This window comes from Triticum aestivum, chromosome 4D (genome assembly GCF_018294505.1).
Source record: "Triticum aestivum cultivar Chinese Spring chromosome 4D, IWGSC CS RefSeq v2.1, whole genome shotgun sequence".
Taxonomy (NCBI): domain Eukaryota; kingdom Viridiplantae; phylum Streptophyta; class Magnoliopsida; order Poales; family Poaceae; genus Triticum; species Triticum aestivum.
The window spans coordinates 67,083,012-67,088,886 of record NC_057805.1 but is presented as its reverse complement, the minus strand read 5'-3'; positions in this window follow the sequence as shown (position 1 = coordinate 67,088,886).

Sequence of the window (5,875 nt, the reverse complement as noted above, 5' to 3'; positions counted from 1 at the left end):
TACTTCTCCGGCGAGCCCCCCTCCCCGCTACAGTTGGTTCTTCCTTAACTCCGGTGAGCCCCCCACCCCCTGAAAATCGACTGACCCAAAAGTCGATTCAGTCGACTGAAGTTTAGCTAAATCGGAGCAGCATCGCAAGCAAGAGCAAGAACGAGAGCAGCAACGCGAGCAAGAGCAAGAGCAGACCAGGAAGGGGACCATGAGCAAGAGCAGAGCAGCAGGGCGAGAGAGAGCTAAAGCAGCAACAGCTCCTACTGATGTGGACGTCGCCGCCGAGGGAGCGACACCGTGGAGGAAGTGGCCGGCGACGCCGCGGTGGATGGAGCCGCGCCGTGTCGGCTCGGGACCAAGCGCCGACAGCACCGTGAGATCGAATCAAGAAGAAAATGCGGCGATTAGTGTACACCCTCTTTGGTGGCGCCGATTAGGCCGCAGCTTCATCCGAGGAAACGGTGATGCTGATGCTCTTCCGGTGGTGTATGTCGTGGTTTTGTCACGGCAGATGTCCTAGAGAAAGGACTTAGTTGTGGAGCCATCGCTACGGGTTAACTTAAAGGGGTTAAAGCGGACAAGGGACGCAAGAGAGTTTTATACTAGTTCGGCCCCTTACGATGAAGGTAAAAGCCTACGTCTAGTTGTGATGGAATTGCTGGGGTTTCGATGACCAGGGAGCGAATACGCTTTGCCTGAGTCTCGAGTTGTTGTCTGTTGTCCTTGAACCACCGCCGGGTCGTCCCCTTATATACATGGGTTGATGCCCGTCGGTTTACAGAATCCCGAGGCCGGCTCATAATCGTGTCCGGCTCGGTCTCTGCTACTTCTATCTTACAACACAAGTTTACATATCAATGTCGGTTTGTGTCTACAGGCCTTAAACCGGCTTTGGGCCCTGGGCCTTCATAAAGCGTCACCGTCTGTCTTCATGGACTTCAGATACGGATGAACTACTTATGGGGTTAACCCGGCCTCTCCTGGCCGGTTTACGCCCAGTGGTAATATCCCCAACACTAGGCCCCAGATTGATTTGAACTGGTTCACGTCAATCCTCAATACTTAAGAAAATTTCTTCTTCAACATCTTCACGTAATCTTGTAAACCACCGTGACCTCATCTTCTAGGATCATGGTAAACCGCCGTGACGTCACCCGTTATTTAAAATTGTGTATAATCCACCTTCATTAATGAGCCTCCAACAATCGAGGCGACAGCTCCGCCTCATATCCAAAATTTAGGCTCCTCGATTTTCGCGCCTGACGCTTATCTTTCTGCCCTTATAAATAGAGCCAGGGGGTCTTTCCATTCCCCCCATATCTCTTCATCTCATCTTCTTCCTTGCACTGCCCATCCTTTGGAGCTCCGCCGCCACCGTCGACCTTCGTTTCTTCCTCCGCGACGGCCGCTGCATCAACCTGATCGGACCAGAAAAACGCAGCAATCCTCCGCTGCTTCCTCAGCACCAGTACGTTCCTCCTTTCTTACTCCAGATCGACCATTAGGGTTCGTCGTTCTTCGTAGTTCTTGAATCTGTTTGTTTCTCTTTAGCAGTACCAATGGCTAGTTTAGATCTGCTTTTTCCAAAGCCTTTGTACTTTAAACTCCTGCTTCCTTGTTAGAACATCTGCCTTGTATAAAACTCATCTCAACTTGGTGAACCTTTAACACGCTGGAAATTAGGTCAGAATATATTTTGTTTTTCCAACGCGCGGTAGATCTGAAATTACCATGGCAAGATGTGAAACTTGTTTCTTCCTTCACTTATACACTTTTAATACCAGATTGGGCGGTTTAACTTCATATACAAAATGATGACCCAGTAGATACCATTAGTCCCCTGTTGAACCGCCAATGCATTCATCATTGTACTGTTTTCATTGTCAGACTCCGGTTTACGAATAACCAATTCCGGTTTAACAATATGCTCACATCCTTATACCGCTGTATAGTTGTCCATTGTAAATCTTAAACCGGCAATAATCATGTTTCAGATCTTTCATTGCCATGGCCAAGCAAATCTATGAATGCAATTGGGCTCCTTCTCGAGTAACCGAAGAACAGTTAAACAATCTTGTTAAAACGGGCGCTTTAGCCAAGAAAGATGTCATCCACTGGAGGGTCCCTGGCCCGGAAAATCCTCCTACACCCAAGGACGGAGAGGTAGTCGTGTTTGCTGACCATCTGAGTCGAGGTTTTAGCCCTCCCGGTTCGAAATTTTTCCGAGATGTACTAGCCAATTTTCAGCTGCGCCCTCAAGACATCGGTCCCAATTCTGTGACCAACATCTGCCACTTCCAAGTCTTCTGTGAGGTTTATCTGCAAGAGGAACCTACAGTCGAACTGTTTAGGGATTTCTTTCACTTAAACCGTCGCACAGAGTTCTCGGATGGACCCAATACGGAACTGGGCGGAATGGCGGTTCAGAAAAGGAAGGAAGTCACCTTCCCTCATCCCAAACTCCACAGTCACCCCAAAGAGTGGAACCAGACTTGGTTTTATTGCATGGATACATCTCCACCTGATGAAAACCCCCTGCCGGGTTACCGCCCTGAACGCCTTAGCAACACACATCCTTTTCCTCAGAGGTTGACGGCAAAAGAAAGGGCCAACTATGCTCCCCAATTATCAAAGCTTAGAGCCTTCATGGCGAACGGTTTGACAGGAGTTGATCTTGCTCGTTGCTGGATAAGCTGGAGTATTCTGCCCTTAAGCCGGCGCTCCGGTTTGATGTGTGAGTATACGGGGAGTTTGAAGGATGCTCAGCGGCACATTGACATTCAGCTTACAGATGCAGAAGTCACTGAGGCTGTAAAGAAAATGCTGAACGAACCGGAGGCCGTCTGTGCCCAAACCGGACTACTCCCTTTCTGCGCTTTCAACAAACCGCCAGCTGTAAGAATCATATAATCTTTTTATCTGAAGTTGCTTTTGTCCAAATATTCTCTGAAAGTGTGATTATTTTCTGACAGGGTGATGATCCATTCTGGAACAAGAAACCACCACAAGACAAACCGGTCAAGCCGCAAGATAAACCGGTCAAGCCAGTTCGTCCAAAGACCAAGGTTATCAAAAAACCTGCCAAGAAAAGGACCACTGCATCCTCCGAGCTACCAGCTGATGACGATGTGGGTAATCCGGAATCAGAGGTAGAACTTGACTCTCTTGGTTCATTTTTCGTACATCTCATTGACAATGATTATTATCAGGACGACGCTGAAGGCAGTCATGCTGATGACGTAGAGGTAACCATTCTTTCCTCCGATTCAGATCCTCTGCCAACATCAAAAATCCGTCAAGCAAACCGGAAAGTAAAATTTTCTCACCCCCTTGCTTACTTGGACCCAAACTTTCTTTTGAAGACGCAGCAGCACGAGGCTCGCCGCACAACCCGGCACAGCGGCCAGGTAGTTACCTCCGCCGGTTTACCGAACAGTCCGGTTCGGAAACGCCGATCAGAGGTCTCTTATCCCATTGATACTTCATGCCCCAAAGCAGGTTGTTTCCGCCAGCCTCTTAACCCGTCTGATTCAAATTATCAGGGTACTTCTCACTCATCTTCTGGCGAGTCGTCGGCCACAAAACTTCCACCCCTCAAAACGGTTCTTGGGTGAGCTATACACTTGTTGTTATCCTTGATGTTGCTATTTTGATATACTGTACTGATCCTCATGTTTATTTTTCTCAGCGCCAAGCCCAGACCCAGCAAGAAAGCTCGGTTGAATAAACCGGCTGATGAAGACGTGGCTGTTGAACCGGAGAAAACTCCAGATCCTGAAGAGACCAACATTGATGCCATACTGAATGACCCACCGCCTCAAGATCATGACTTCGTTGCTGAGCAGGCAGAAGTTGACACCACAAGCCATGCTGACCAGCCAACCAGCCCTGTCCGAACTGACAATAAACCGGCAAGTCCAGTTAAAAATACTGACAAACCGCCAACCCCAGTAACGGCTGCTGATGACAAAGATGATGACATTATGATTACTGGCACTGGCCATACCGCTCCGGGCAATCCTGTCGCTTTGTCAAAGCATACTGCCAAAGATGAGCTCTCTGCAATTGGCAAAGGCAAATGGAACGCCGATTTGTCAAATTATGCCCATCTGAATGCTCAAGACCTTCACTCTGGCTTCCTGAACCGTCTGTACACCAGCCGTGACTATGAAGCCGGTTTGGTAAATATGATGAAGGAGCGCTATGAGGTAACTTCATAAGTGTTTCTCTCTTATATTTAATTGCAGCTTATCAACTCCAGTAGCCCCCAAGTGACGGTTTAAGATACCAATTTAAACCGGGACTTAGTAACAATTTCATGTTTGCAACAATGCATCTTAACTTCACTGATGTAGCCCCCAAGGGCCGGTTTAACTTTATAAAGATGAACCGGGACTTTGTGGAAGAATTCCCATATCAGCATTTTATGAGCAAATACACATTAGCCCCCAAGTGCCAAGCTTAATACTTGTATTGTGCTTGGGACTTGTAAAAATTTCTGATAAAGAGCAAATATGCATTAGCCCCCAAGTACTAAGGGCATAACTTGTTATGTACTTGGTACTTCAAATATGTACTGTCAACTTATTATATATCTGTCTCTTTATAGGCTGAACTGAGCAAGAAGGAAAGCCAAACCGCTGATCTGCAAGAGAACCTCAAATCCCAGCAAGCTGAAACCTCCAAAGCGAAGGAAGAATTGATCAGCGCTCTAGGCGCTATGGAGAAACTGAAAGAGGGCTTCCACAAAGAGCGGGCAGATTGGGAGACTGAAAAATCCGCTTTGATAAAAAGGGCTGAAAAAGCAGAAGCCGCTCTTAAACCGGTGGTTGATGAACTGACCGGCGTAAAGCGGCAGATTCATGCCATGACTGCTGCTGTGTTCGGTAAAACATCTTTTCCTAATATTTCAACATATCTTCCCATGTGTTGTCGGTTTACTGATGTGTACAATGGTGCAGGAACTCGCATTAGCCATCTGGGCTCTGATGTACAGAAGAAGTTGAAAGCTGCCTACACTCTGATAGAGCAGCTGTATACCGGTGCGCAGCGGATCATCTATACTGCTTCACATAATAATCCTCCTCCCACTTTGATCAAGGATACCTTAGAAAGGTTATCTATGCTTCCTGTCCGGGTAGACGAGCTAAAAAAGCCTACCGCTAGAACGGGCGCTTTGGCCGCACTAACCCGGGCAAAAGCGTGGGTACCTGACTTTGATCCAGTGGAGGCGGCCCAAGGCTATCCCAGTTTAAAGGAAGACGGAACAGAATTTGGCAATGATGATCTCTGAATCATAAACCGGGAAGTATGCCCATTGGCTTGTCAACTGGTTGAAGAGGCAGATCTTTCATACTATCAGGCGAGTTATGATGATAAGAACAGACGGGTTGCGGCACCAATTCCAGAAGCGCAAAATCTTATCCCACCAATCCGTAAGCACACTTATGCCCCTGACATTGAACCGTCCACGCTGATAAGCGACGAAGCAGTATTCCAAGCCCTAACTGGGATCGACTGGGCAACTGTTGATTTCCAGCCACTGGGTAGAGAGGAGGGAGTTGAACCGGTGCGAGATGATCCGCAGCCGTCAGGCCAAGCTGGTGACCAACCATGAACCGGAGGCCGGTTTAGTCTTCTACATGCTGCAACATGTATTTGAGAAAACAATTATCCTTTTGGGCACTGAAACGCCTTGTAATATGCTAGTTAAAATACTTGGTCTGGTATGCCTTCGTGCATATTTATCTGCGACTGATGCTTGCTTAATCCGACATGCTTAAGATATGATATTCATAATCCATAGCCATTTATTCAAGCTGTTCCTGCAGATAAGAAGCTTAAAGCGCCCTGGCGGTTTACCCCCGGGCGGGTCATGATACCC